At 36.1% G+C, this 15,787-nt stretch overlaps 1 protein-coding gene across 1 annotated transcript in view; it reads right to left on the reverse strand.

Moving 5' to 3' along the window:
- Window positions 1-13,028, reverse strand: part of hoga1 (4-hydroxy-2-oxoglutarate aldolase 1) — a 55,829-nt gene extending 42,801 nt beyond the window's left edge. The window contains exon 1 of the mRNA XM_053491364.1: window positions 12,806-13,028. The gene's annotated coding sequence lies outside the window, so the exon portion shown is untranslated. The remainder of the gene's footprint in view (window positions 1-12,805) is intronic.
- Between the last annotated feature and the right edge of the window lie 2,759 nt (window positions 13,029-15,787).

The raw sequence follows: 15,787 nt of genomic DNA on the forward strand, positions 1-15,787 counted from the left end.
TGTTTTACACACACACACACGGGCTCACAGTGTTATAGTAAACAGTACACGCGTGCACGGATATTAATTAAACCAGTAAGAGACGAGCACTAAGACCCAGCAGGGGAGACAATTCTGCAGCGCAAGAGAGAGAAAAACTGTTGGCTCAGTTGTGATCATGTGACGCTGGCGTCAAAACAAGAAGCGCATGGGTGAAACATGATACTTGGTGCTCGTAAACCAAGACAATGCTCGTTTTTAAAGTCAAAATGTATTAAAAATCTTGCGTCTTGCGGAACACTCGTAAACCGCATTACTCGTAACCCAAGGTTCCACTGCAACGTGATTTGATTCACTTGTAAGTATTTCCATGTATTTAGATCATGCTGCATTCACGTGATAACTTGACAACAAACCCAGATACAGTCACACTCATTGGTTGCACTCCTGCAGTGTAAAACAAAACACTGTTTATAAATTCACAGAAGTACTTGAATATATTTATACATACCGAATAGTCATATAGTTAAACCTTGGAATTCTAACATAATTAGTTCCTAGAAGCATGCCTGTATATTAAAGAAAGATGAGAGATGGGGGGGGGGGGGGGGACGACTGTTATATATACAGTGCTCAGCATAAATGAGTACACCCTTTCAAAAAGTATGAATTAAATCAGTAGCTCAATTTTCACAAGGCTGAGTTTTATTAAACACTTGTTTAACTCCATAACCTGAAATTAAGGTTAATAATATAACTTAAATCACAAAATCTTCAGTTTTACTTAAATTGGCTGAATCAAAAATGAATACACCCCACAACAAAAACTACTACATCCAGTATTTTGTATGACCACCATGATTTTTAAGGACAGCACCAAGTCTTCTAGGCATGGAATGAACAAGTTGGTGACATATTGCAACATCTATCTTTTTTCATATTTTAAGGATAACCTCTCTTACAGCCTGAATGCTGGATGGAGAGTAATGCTTAACTTGTTGCTCCAGAATTCCCCACAGGTTTCCAATTGGGTTCAGATCAGGAGACATACTTGGCCATTCAATCACCTTCACCCGGTTCTTCTTCAGAAATGCAACAGTAGCTTTAGATGTGTGTTTTGGATCATTGTCATGTTGGAAAAGTGCACGATGACCAAGTGCACAGAGTGATGGCAGCATCTTCTCCTACAGTATAGAGCAGTACATTGTTGAGTTCATGATACCATCAATGAAATGCAGCTCCCCAACACCAGCAGCACTCATGCAGCCCCACATAAGGACACTGCCACCACCATGTTTCACTGTAGGCACCATGCATTTTTCTTTGAAATCCTCACCTTTACGACGGCGTACAGTTTTGAAACCATTAGTTCCGAAAACAGTAATCTTTGTCTTATCACTCCAGAGTATAGAGTCCCAGTAGTCTTCATCTTTTTCAACATGGGCCCTAGCAAATTGTAGGCTTGTTTTTTTGTGCATGGGCTATAGAAGAGGCTTCCTTCGTGGACGATACCCATGCATGCCACTCCTCTGCAGTGTGCACTGTATGGTGTCACGGGAAACGGTCACTCCAGTTTGGCTTTCTACTGCTTTAGCTAACTGCAGTGAAATTGCATGGCGATTTTCTTCAACCCTTTTCATCAGAAGATGCTCCTGTCGAGATGTTAACTTCCGTGGACGGCCTTAAAGTCTCTGTAAGATGGTTGCATTTCCATCTTTTTTAAATTTTTGCATCACTTTTGCTACAGTATTTTGACTGAAATGTAAAGCTTTGCTGATCTTTTTGTAGCCCTCACCCTGTTTGTGTAAAGAAATTATTTCCTTTTTCATATTTTGTGACATTTCTCTTCCATGTGAAGCCATTGCTGACAGCATAAAATGGGAAGGGCTTTTTCTTTTGTTAAGTAATGCCCTTTTATAGTCACCTGTCTGCTGGACACCTCTTAAATTAATCATTAGACTCACCTTTGGTTAAATGAATTTTGTAGTCTTAAGTATGGCTTTTCTCCTTAGACTATATTTGGGGTGTACTCATTTTTGCAACATGGGTTTGAATTAATTTTGAATGAATCACTTTTTTGTTTGTGCAAATTAACAAATCTTGTTTGCAATCAATGGCCCACATTTGTGGGAGTATTTTGTATTATAGTATCTCATAGAAAATGTTGATTCTGAAAGGAAACTAAATATTTTCTGACAAATGTAGTGGGGTATACTCATTTATGCTGAGCACTGTATATAAACTATATATATATATATATATATATATATATATATATATATATCACACACACACACACAATTCACCATTCATTCCCGTGTTGATAATCAGCAATATTTTATAAGAAAATTTAGGGGATTTAGCTCTACTTAATTTTATAGCGTTTTGAGAAAATTTATTAGTTTGTTCATTCTATTTAAAACTTCTGAACGTCTCGGAGCAGCGTTTTAGGTCTGAACCCGCTTCCGTGAAATTATCGCCAAAACAATATTGTGTTTAAATAAATCAGATCTACCACAGCAGATAATAAACTATGCTATGTCATAACCAAAGCAAACACCACGATTATACCTTGTTTCGTTCAGTGTTGCTATGCAACGGACCACGCAACTAATCAGCGGGAATGTGGTAGCGTGCTAGAACCGCGCTACGAAATAGTAGGACGCATAGTAGGACCCATCTCACAGCGACGGTGATACCCTCCATGTACAATAATGTGAAGGAGAAAGTTATTGAAGGTCTTAGCAGTGCACATTTAGTAGCCTTGACTACAGATTGCTAGACCTCCAGAGCAACACAGAGCTTCATGACTGTCACAGCGCATTACGTTAATGATGACTGGGAAATTCAAAATCCAGTACTTCAAACTCGCCTCATATATGAAGCTCACACAAGTGAACATTTAGCAGAAGTGGGTCAGATATTATTATATTGCATAAAAGTCTTAAAATGGCATAGCTTGTGCTTTCAAATTTTTCTTTTTTAAATCAAGAATCGAACCGTGACTTTAGAATCGAAAATGTAATCAAATCGAGGATTTGGAGGATCGTGACACCTATATATATATATATATATATAAAACACGTGTGTGTATATATATATATATATATATATAAAATAAATAAAGTTATTTGAATATATATATTAATAAATAGATTAATAGATTAATAAAGTTATTTAAATCTTTGAATCTTTATTATCTAAACTAAGCGTTACATTTTTAAGTTCTTGTCCTGTAAGCGGCTTGTCTGTGGCAAATGCAAAAGGACCCAACAAAGCTATGCTTAGAATGTTAATTCAGGGAACAAAAGTTATGGAATCTGCTAAAAATCTAAACTAAATGAATTGTAAGCCTTTGAATTGTGATAAAAATACTTGCAAAACATCAGCAAACATTGAAGGGAACTTCTGAGGTGGTCAGTGATTAATGGCACGGTCGTTCGGAGGGGGTTGTGATCACACCTACAGTCCTTTTGTTCTAGGCTGCCGATCAAATATCTCTCCACTTGAAATGGAAGCACAAAATAGAGCTATTTTTAAAGTAGACACTGTTTTTTGTCATTGTATAATCTTTCTCGTGTTTACCTCGTACTGCTATGACTAATATTGGGAAGAAAAATTAGAACCCCCCTCCCCAAAAAATATATATATATATACAGTGGAACCTCGGATTACGAGCTTAATTCGTTCCGGAAGTGGGCTCGTATTCCAAAACACTCGTAAACCAAATTTAATTTTCCTATAGGAAATAATGGAAACATAAATTATTCATTCTACAGCCCAAAAAAATAAATACATAAATATAATTAATACAAAATATATAGTAAAAATAAAACAAATTAACCTGTACTTTACCTTAAAAAAAATTAAAATTAAACCCCGACAGATAAGGGTTTTCAAGGAACATTCCTAGTCACACTCACGTGAGCGCATACTAACAGGATCACTGCTGTAAGTAAAACAACAACAAAAAACGAATTAAACAGCTCCTCACCTTTGAAAACAATCGCGACAAAGAGAAGTTTGTGTGTTTAGTTGGCAACCTGAAAGGAGGGGGGATGAAGGGGGGCTCGCTCGCGTTTACGGCCCCCTTCTCTCAGGTTGCCAAACAAACACACAAACTCTCTGCCTTACACAGACACAAACACGCACACACGCACACTCAAAAACACAGCAAGCACTAAGACCCAGCAGGGGAGACGATAGGTCTCGGCTTTACAGCTCCCCTTCTCTCGGGTTGCCAAATAAACACACAAACTCTTCTCAGTCGCGACTGTTTTCAAAGGTGAGGAGCTGTTTAATTTTTGTTGTTGTTGTTGTTTTACTTTACAGTAGTAATCCCGTTACTATGCACTCACGCGAGTGTGACTAGCGATGTTCCTTGCTAATTTTTAAACGACCTCTCCGTTAATGTGTGTGTGTGCGCGCGCACACGCACATCTCACACACACACACACACACACACAGCGCGTGTGTGTATTCACCCAGCAGGAGAGACGATTACCTACAATCCTGCTGCAAGAGAGAGAAAAACCGTTGGCTCACTTGTGATGATGTAACGCTCGTTGTTAAAACAAGAAGCGCATGCGTGAAACATGATACTTGGTGCTCGTTAACTAAGACAATGCTCGTTTTTCAAGTAAAAAATTATTAAAAATTGTTGCTCGTCTTGCAAAACACTCGTAAACCACGTTACTCGTAATCCGAGGTTCCACTGTATATATATATATATATATATATATATATATATATAGTTTCAGCCAAATCAATGGACAATGGAAGGTGTTACTCATTTATTTATTCTCTACAAGGGCACTAACTGCAAAGACCAAACTGTCATATATACATATATATGACATAGTGTGAAAAACTATTTGCCCCCTTCCTGATTTCTTATTCTTTTGCATGTTTGTCACACAAAATGTTTCTGATCATCAAACACATTTAACTAGTAGTCAAAGATAACACAAGTAAACACAAAATGCAGTTTTTAAATGATGGTTTTTATTATTTAGGGATTTTCCTGTGTGAAAAACCTAATATGAACCTAATAACTGGTTGGGCCACCCTTAGCAGCAATAACTGCAATCAAGCGTTTGCGATAACTTGCAATGAGTCTTTTACAGCGCTTTGGAGGAATTTTGGCCCACTCATCTTTGCAGAATTGTTGTAATTTAGCTTTATTTGAGGGTTTTCTAGCATGAACCGCCTTTTTAAGGTCATGCCACAACTTCTCAATAGGATTCAGGTCAGGACTTTGACTAAGCCACTCCAAAGTCTTCATTTTGTTTTTCTTCAGCCATTCAGAGGCGGATTTGCTGGTGTATTTTGGGTCATTGTCCTACTGCAGCACCCAAGATCGCTTCAGCTTGAGTTGACGAACAGATGGCCGGACATTCTCCTTCAGGATTTTTTGGTAGACAGTAGAATTCATGGTTCCATCTATCACAGCAAGCCTACCAGGTCCTGAAGCAGCAAAACAACCCCAGACCATCACACTACCACCACCATATTTTACTGTTGGTATGATGTTCTTTTTCTGAAATGCAGTGTTACTTTTACGCCAGATGTAACGGGACACGCACCTTCCAAAAAGTTCAACTTTTGTCTCATCAGTCCACAAGGTATTTTCCCAAAAGTCTTGGCAATCTTTGAGATGTTTTTTAGCAAAATTGAGACAAGCCTTAATGTTCTTTTTGCTTAAAAGTGGTTTGTGCCTTGGAAATCTGCCATGCAGGCTGTTTTTGCCCAGTCTCTTTCTTATGGTGGAGTCGTGAACACTGACCTTAATTGAGGTAAGTGAGGCCTGCAGTTTTATAGATGTTGTGCTGGGGTCTTTTGTGGCCTCTCGGATAAGTTGTCTCTGCGCTCTTGGGGTAATTTTGGTCGGCCGGCCACTCCTGGGAAGGTTCACCACTGTTCCATGTTTTTGCCATTTGTGGATAATGGCTCTCACTGTGGTTCGCTGGAGTCCCAAAGCTTTAGAAATGGCTGTATAACCTATACCAGACTGATAGATCTCAATTACTTTTGTTCTCATTTGTTCCTGAATTTCTTCGGATCTTGGCACGATGTCTAGCTTTTGAGGTGCTTTTGGTCTACTTCTCTGTGTCAGGTAGCTCCTATTTAAGTGATTTCTTGATTGAAACAGGTGTGGCAGTAATCAGGCCTAGGGGTGACTACAGAAATTGAACTCAGGTGTGATAAACCACAGTTAAGTAATTTTTTTTAACAAGGGGGGCAATTACTTTTTCACACAGGGCCATGTAGATTTGGAGTTTTTTTCTCCCTTAATAACGTAAACCTTCATTTAAAAACTGCATTTTGTGTTCAATTATGTTATCTTTTACTAATAGTTAACGGTTTTTGATGAGCAGAAATATTTAAGTGTGACAAACATGCAAAAGAATAAGAAATTAGGAAGGGGGCAAATAGTTTTTCACACCACTGTATGTATATCATAAATGAACAACTCTAAGTAGATGAATATAGTCATTGGTTTATGATAATTTTATAGTAGAAAACACAAGGTAAATTTGACTATATTCATTTACTTAGGCTTTTACTATAGGCTTTATGTAGAGGTCTGTCAGACAACAGTAATTTGTCTTCAGTCTGTCGAATTCAGCGGACGTGGACTCTTCGCTGTGCTTGTTGTAACTGAAAAAATGCTGCAATTTCTTCAAAGTCTTTCCACTCTGTGACCGCTGAAATTCGACACGACACCACGTTAGGCTACGTCTTGACTTATTTGCATACGGACGGTGATTGGATGTTTACCGAGGGCTCAGGGGAGATGTGTGTGTGTGTGTGTGTGTGTAAAAACAAACAAAATACAGCTTTTTTTTCTCAGGTAAACGAAAAAGTGAAGTTGTTCAGCTGTTTAGTGTCACTATGCAGATGTGACACTCATTTTAGATACCGAAATCTTTGATTTAGTTCTTATTAAGTGGCCACACATCAATTTCACATTTCCTTCGCTTTTATTACATGAATCTTATGTGACCATACTAATGAATCCTAACAAACTAATAAATCCATACGATATAAAATTAAGTAGAGCTTTTCTTTTTGTTATAGTACAAAGCCCCTAGATGGCCAAAAACTTTGGGTTATAATGCAAAATATGACCTGTATTTTTTTCTTGTGTCGTTTTCTTTCTTTTCTTTTGTCCCCTTAAAAACTCTGTAGTAGGTTTTCTCAGTTGAATATGAAAAAGAAAAATACCGCTAATTATCAACGCGGGAATGAACGGCGCATTGCCCAAGTGCAAGTTTATCTTGGAGCTAAACTATTTGCTTTGGGCAATCATTGTGTGTCAGCAACAGCTTCCCAATTAAAACAATAGACGGTCAAAATGACAGGTGAACCGCGTTATAAGTAGGTCACACTGGTGCAGCGCTTCTAGTGTTAACGGCGTTGCTCAAGGGGCTAACAGTGGCAACTTGGTGGTTGTGGGGTTTGAACCTGGGATCTTCCGTACTGTAGTCCAATGCCTTATCCACTGAGCTACCACTGGCCCGGATCAAACTTTTAAAAAATATTATTGATTAAATCTGTGCTGAAAAAAACTGTTATCACCAAAAATGTAACAGATGAGGACTCATGTCCATCAATCTGATATACAGTATCATGAAGAAACTCCCAGGTGGAAAGACACTGCTTTGTGTAGTTAACATCAAAGTCAAAAATAAATAAATAAATAAAATAAAGATCAACAGCTTCCACCAAAAAGTCTGAACATCAAAGTCAAAAATAAATAAATAAATAAAATAAAGATCAACAGCTTCCACCAAAAAGTCTGAATGCAGTGTACAGGATGCGTCACACACCCGCCATATACTATACTATAACCATATTATACCAACGACAGAAGTGTATTTTTTAGTTATTCTAATGTTCTATTCTGAAACTCTTTTTTCCCACTTATTTTTATATTTAAATTTTGACGTATTTAAATGTAACCTTTTGTTATAATAACACTAAACTGATACGAACAGAACTTATAAAGCAGTTCATTTTTTCTACAAATAAAATCGTTAGCTAGTGAACTTAATTAGCTGGTCTAAATAATAAAAATGTTTTTACAAGCCCTTGAGCTGTTGTTTGTGCTTGTTTGGCCAGTCAGTTTCCTTGCTGTTTTCCCCGATGCATTCATAATCCTTACACCCCACCCCCGTTAATACGGTGCATTCGGAGAAAGGTAGACACAGCAAAAATGTTAGTATATTATGACTGAAATAAAGGGGCTCACATCGGCGTGTGTTTCGCACAGCTCCGCAAAGACAGTGATTATTTAACACGTATAAATTTGTGTTTGTTGTATTTCTGGGAAAGAGAAATCTCTTATAAATGTCTCATATCGACGCACGCGTACATCTGACTTTAGATCAAAACTCAGGTTCACGCGAACATTTTACATTCACTAAAAAACTTTTTCATAACCACATTTCAGCCTTTCACACACATGCATTTTGCTATGTTGCTAATACTTTTTTTATTTACTTTTCACTTTTCATCTCCTCCTCGATCAAAATGCACCCAAAATGAGCCGACACGAGCAGCTTTATTTCAGTCATAATATTCATCTATCATAAAGAGAGGCAACATATGCTTGCTGATTAAACACTGCATTTTTTAAAAGTGAAAGCACGCAATGTAAGCAGCTTAAATTATTAATAATTAAATAATTATTCAATGTTGGACATAAACAGGAAAAAGCACCATAAGTATTTTTTCTTATTATTATTAATTTCATGTTTTTTTGCTGTTTGGGCTCAGTGTTCAATGATTATTTGAAACTGAAGCTTTTCGTGATTCATGCCACGAGTCATTTTATCATACAAAGAGTATTACGTTGTCCTCGGACCACTGAGCTTCTGCAGATTCCAAAATTTACATTTTTACCGTTAAAAATAAAAATGTTTTTACACGCCCTTGAGCTGTTGTTTGTGCTGTTTTCTTTAATAATAACAATAGACAGATAGAAACAGAAAGTCTGTCAAAACAAAATTAATTGCAGCTGTTTTGCAAATGTCCCTTTGCGCCACCTGGCAGTCATTTCACAAATTACTTTGATTTGCGACTGATTTATTTTGGCTGTTGCCGTTTAGCCACAGCAGAGTGCGCGACAGTAATAGACATTCCCCTTAAGTAACCACTGTACATATACAGAAATGAGCCATCTTTGTGATCTGAATGAGATTTTATGCGTTTTCGCAATCTTCTCAAACATACCTTAAATGTGGCTCATTACCTCTAAATCTCAGACTTCATATTTGTCTTGTGTGCGACTCACGCATTTTTCCCAAAAGCAGTATTTTCCACACATAAAGTATATAGTGCTTGTAAACTGTGCATTTGAGATTTCTGTCACCAATTGTCATTTAATTGCAAACCTACAGTATATTTAATTATACATTTAGGACTGAATGTATAATTTTGTCATGATCAACCCAATTAAGCCTACAATAGATTCTAATAAATATATAATTTCCCACAATTTCTCCCACACAAGCTCTAAGCCTGCAAATGTTTAAGTGGCCAGTGTGTTAGAGAAATGTGCAGAGCATCGCCGGGCATCGCCAGGCCTCAGGGTCAAGTCAGCAAAAAACACTTTACCAAGCATCATTCATGCAGACCTTTAGGTGGCAGTAGCGCACCACCTAACCCATTGCCTGCGACAGATTAAATGAAGAAGAATACCAAAAAGAAGACAAAGCGGACGGTGAAGGTGGTAGTGATGAGAAGTTTAAATCATTTTATTAACTCTGTTCTTTGAATCTCATTCATCAAAATGAACAAATCTTTTAATCATTTAGCTCATTTCGTTCTTTTCGTTCTTAAGAAATAAAATAAGCATTTTAGCATTTTCAATAAAAAGACCCTAATATGTCTACATACACAAATTTTGGCTATAGTTCCAGTAATCAAAATTTTACAATGCTAAGGACATGTTATAATACACAGAATGAGTAGCTTACTTCTCATATCTTCCTGTTGGAGTCGTTCGTTCTTTTGAATCTATTGCACCGCATAGCGTCTATGGGAGGCACGTGACAAACAACAACTTGGGACTTGAAGACTCATTAAGGAGCACCATTCAGTTCTGTTTCCTGTCTAGGTAACTAACACTAGTGAGGTTGAAAGTTGTTGTTCTGTTGGTTTTTTTTGTAGTAAAAATCTGTCAGCTGGTTACAGTATTATTATTATTTGGCATGTCTTACCAATATGTCCAACCAGTGTGGCTTGACATATTAAGTTACTTTTTACCTTTTTTTATGTATGATCAGTTTTTGCAAACCAATAATTTTAATATAGAGTGTTATAGGGTCTTATAACAGAAGTTATTAGAACATGTAACCTTAGAGACATCAGTTTAGTATATTCCATAAATAAAAACCAATATGTTTGTTTGTGGAATGGTTGTCTTAGTAATTATATATACTTAATTTTAACTGGGTTCTTTTCAGAAGCATGCCACCTAAGAAACCTTTGAGGAGTACAAGAATTTCAACGAAGAACTGCAGGAAAACGTTCCAGAGTCTCCATCACCACCACATTATCCGTCAGGGAAGCACTAGCTCACGAACAAGCTCAAGCCCACCTCTCACCTTTTAAACAATTGGGAGTGAAGTAGCTGAATAGTGTTTAGGTAAATCTTAAATTTATTAACAATTTCTTATCTTCCATTTGGTAATAAGCAACTCCTGGAAATAACTTTTCCAGGCACTGAGCTGTTAAATACAGCAAGCAACAAATTTTCCCTTTAAAATTAGTCATCTCATTTTTGGCTGATTCTTTTTACTGGAGGAGTTTAACACTGCTGTGGACTTTGTGTAACTCTTGTATAACTCATACAGTACTTTGAGTTGAGCAGTGTGACACTTAATATCTTTGTCAGTTTGTGTGACATTTTGTATCAGTATTATTTAGTGTCTTGATTTGCCAGATTTTGCTGGTGCCTGTTATATTGCGTGAATTTTAAATTTCTTACACAATAATAATTGTCTATTGTATTTTGCACATTTAAGTTTATTCCATTTATGTATTTATTTTTATGCATGGTCTTGATCTACAAATTAGTGATAATAGTAAGCTGTAATATTTTTTATATTGTTAACCTGCTGGTTTTAACATTGTGGTGGACAGAGGTCAGTATGGACACTGACTAGCCTCAGGTGGTGCTAGTTGTGGCTCATCACTGTATGCTGTTATTAAGGATTTTTGATACAGTATGTTTAATAAAACTATAATATTTCTAATTTGTGTTTCATGCTCATTTATATCTGACTTTAATCTCATAATGGTCTTATATATTGCTCATTTGTTTCTCTTTTAAATGCAGTTCTGTTGCTCATGTACATCTTATTTCTCAAATGCTTCTTACAGTATGTAAGTCTCGAGTTGTATCTCAGTTGTGTCTCTTTGGCTAAGTTTACACTGTCAGGTAAATGTGACCCATTTCTGATTTTTTTGCTCATATGTGACACATATCCGATATGTTCTTTGTCCGTATAAACAGGAAAAAAACGCATGCATTCCGATATTTTAAGATCAGTTTCAGGCCTCCTTCATATGTGGAAATAAATCAGATATAAATCAGATATGTGCTAATGTGATTGTCGTGTAAACAGACAGATCGAATTTCCTGAGTCATTGCGTTCTATACGTCATTAAAAATGAGACTTCTTCGCGGTTTAATGACGTAATGTTATTCTCCAGGGGAAGCGCGTGTGAAATTATAACATCGCAGGTGACATGAAAAAGGAAAAGCTCCTTTCATCCTTCTCCATTTTAAAACCATGGTGATGTTTCATGATGGTTATATATAAATAATATATATAATATGTTAAAGTCAGCTTTAGGAGAAATAGAAAAGACAAAGTCAAGCTCGTAATGAGAGAGCTTAATTCAGTCTCATGAGACTAGAAAAAGATAATACTAAGCAACAAGAAATATTCAATATTTATATTCAATCAAATTCAAGATATTATGAAGTATATTGTTGAATATAAATTACATACATTAAAATATACATTTGAATATAATTCTCAATATATGAAAAGTGACAATTCCTTATGTATTTTCACTATATTGTAATATTACAATATATTATTTTGTATATTGTGACTATATCAAATATGATTATAATAATATATGAATATCTTTTTATTATTCATAATAATAAATTATTAATTAGTATCAGTTAGTGTAGCACTGGGAAATATTAACATTTTTTTTCCAGTAGATCAAAACACTAAATCATTTAATATATTGACATTTATTATACAGAGAAATATTTTTTTCCGTAAGGTATTCAATAAATATATTCAAATATAATAAATGTATTTTTAATTATTTGAAATTTTAAATATGGTAAATAATTTTAAATACGTTTTTTAAATACACTTCAACAGATTACATTTCCAACTTTAAATACAAGTAGGTTAATATTGTAGGATAAACAACGGCAGCAATTAACCAAACAGTGCAAACATAGCTTGTTCCTACTTGTGCGCTTCAAATTGCAGTATGAACATACAGCATTAACAGTTCATTCACTCAGTAACAACAGATTTCACCAGTGTAACTACAGTATAACTAAATATCATAGCACCGGCTGCACAGTTGTGGCCGCGTACAACTACTCCATAAACAATGTTAGCACAACAAGCCTAAAAAGGCTAGCTCAATTGTCCCCAGATAATTTTTTTACCTTCCTTCACAATAAAACAATCATAAAAGCGTCACAAATGCTTTTCATGTATACACATTCACCTAACGGACAAGCAACAATGAACTATTATTATAAAAGAATCCATACCTGAAAAGGGGGTATCTGTATGAATGAAACACGAACAGAAACTTTCGTCAGCTCGCGTGTGTAATGGCTGAAAGGGAATAAGCAGTGCCTCGTAGCATACACCAGGACACTATGATCCCCTCTACTGGACTCCTTTGGTGATGACAACTACTCTTTTTCATTACATTTGATGTGCTTACATCCACAATGTGATTTACAAAACTTCATGACCGCGCGGAAGTTGACGTTGGATATTCGAGCTACGGCCTCCAGATTCTGATTTATAGCGAAAGTACCTCACCTACTGCGCGAGTTAGGGACCGTCTGCAAATTACTGTCCAACAGAAATACGGATAATATTAATATTAAAAATAAATGCTGTTACTGGTAGTGTCAATGTGATGCATGGTGGTGTATAATGACTTTGCATATTATCACTTTGCATATTTATTAATATTTTTAACAGAAACTTTTATGAATTTATTTCAATAACTTCCAGGTCATGTGACCTATTGCTTCCAAATCTATGCTAAAATATGTGTCCATTTGTCCTGCAGAGGGCACAACCTTTTTATTCAATATTATAACTTTCATATTTATTAATAATTGATATGTAATAATACTATATTTTATTTTATTTACCTCCCAGGTCATGTGACCTATTGCCTCAAAATTTATTTTAAAATGTGTGTTTACATTAAGGTATTAAAGTAAAATTTAGAATTATTACACATTAATTATTAATAAATATGAAAAGTGATAATATTGAATAAAAATGGTTATGCCTTCTGCAGGACAGGTGGACACACATTTTACAATACATTTTGAGGCAATAGGTCACATGACCTGGAAGGTATTAAAATAAAATCAATAAAAATTCTATAAAAATAATTTAAAAATATGCAAAGTAATAATATTGAGAGAGAAAAAAAAAAGGTTGTGCCCTCTGCAGGACAGGTGGACACACATTTTACAATAGATTTTAAGGCAATAGGTTACATGAAATGGAAGGTTTGGAAATAAAATATAGAATTATTACATATTAAATCATTAATAAATATGCAAAGTGATAATACTGAATAAAAAATGTGTGCCCTCTGCAGGACAGATGGACACACATTTTAGAATAGACTTTGAGGCAATAGGTCACATGACCTGTAAGTTATTGAAATAAAATATAGAATTATTACATATCAATTATTAAAAAATATGCAAAGTAATAGTATTAAATAAAAAATGTTGTGCCCTCTGCAGGACAGATGGACACACATTTTAAAATAGATCTACTTCTTTAATACCTTCCACATGACCTGAAAGGTATTAAAGAAGTAGTAATTTATAAAATACAAAAATAAAATATATTATTCTGTATTCAGGGTCGCAGGGGCCTGGAGCCTATCCCAGGAGGCTTAGGGCACAAGGCAGGAAACACCCTGGACAAGGTGCTGGCACGAATGACATCAGGCTGAGGCAGACGGAAATCTTGAAGAAGGACTTCAGGAGCCTGGTTGAGAAGGTCCGCAGCACATCACCCACGACAAAGATCATCGTATCTGGACCACTTCCGACATTTCAGCGAGGAATCGAGAGGTTCAGTAGATTATTTGCCTTCAATGAATGGTTACAATCTTGGTGTCAACAAGAGAGATTACCCTTTGTTGATAACTGGAATGTTTTCTGGGAGCGTCCTAGGCTCTACCGCACAGATGGCCTGCACCCTAGCAGAGCTGGATCAGCGGTCCTCTCTGACAACATCTCCAGGACATTACGAACCATCTGACGGGCGGTAAGTCATACGTCAGATTCTTTAGATATCAGCCACAATACAACCCACCATACTAATAGACGCACACACATAGCTTGTACTATAGAAACTGTGACTGTTCCCCGAATAGTAAGAAAAAAGAATAAATTCGTTAAATCCAGCCGAAACAATCTGGTAACCATTAAACCAGAAAAAGGCCAAATAAGTAATCGAAGTCTACCTCTAAAGTTTGGACTTCTCAACATTAGATCCCTTGCACCTAAAGCACTTATTGTTAATGAAATGGTATCAGATTATTGCCTTGACGCACTCTGCCTCACTGAAACCTGGCTTAAACCAAATGAATATATTGGTCTGAATGAGTCTACTCCGTCAGGATATTTTTATAAGCACGAGCCCCGTCTAACTGGTCGCGGTGGTGGTGTCGCCACTATCTACAAAAATGTACTCACTGTTACTCAAAAAATAAGGCCCAGGTTTAACTCATTTGAAGTGCTCGTCATTAATGTTGCACTTAATTAAATACATAATAAACCCGCGCTATATTTTACTCTGGCCACCGTGTACAGACCCCCAGGGCCATATGCCGATTTTCTTAAAGAATTTGGACATCTGCTATCAGACCTAATTGTTAACTCTGACAAAGTGTTGATAGTAGGTGATTTTAACATTCATGTAGATGATGCTAACGACACTTTAGCCCTCGCATTTATGGACTTACTAAATTCCTTTGGGGTTAAACAAAATATAAATGGATCAACTCACCGCTGTAATCATACACTAGATTTAATCATATCTCATGATATAGATGTCTCTAATATAGAGATTTCACCTCAAAGTGATGATATCACAGATCATCACCTCCTGATATATACTCTACCCGTAGAACAGATTAGCTGTGTCTCTCCACGTTATCGATTTGTTAGAAATATGAATCCGACTACTAAAGACAGATTCACAAGTAATCTACCGGATCTGTCCCAAATTCTGATTAGACCCCTAAATGCAGACGATCTAGATGAAGTGACTAGCAGCATGGGTACTATTTTTACCAGTACATTAGACACTGTTGCTCCCATCAGATTAAAAAAAGTCAGAGATAAAACACTTGCTCCTTGGTACAATAGTCATACTCGCGCCCTAAAAAGAGCAACCTGTAACCTTGAGCGAAAATGGAGAAAAACTAAATTAGAAGTTTTTCGAATTGCGTTTAAAGACAGTATGTGCAGCTATAGACG

This window comes from Clarias gariepinus, chromosome 3, assembly GCF_024256425.1.
Source record: "Clarias gariepinus isolate MV-2021 ecotype Netherlands chromosome 3, CGAR_prim_01v2, whole genome shotgun sequence".
Lineage (NCBI taxonomy): Eukaryota > Metazoa > Chordata > Actinopteri > Siluriformes > Clariidae > Clarias > Clarias gariepinus.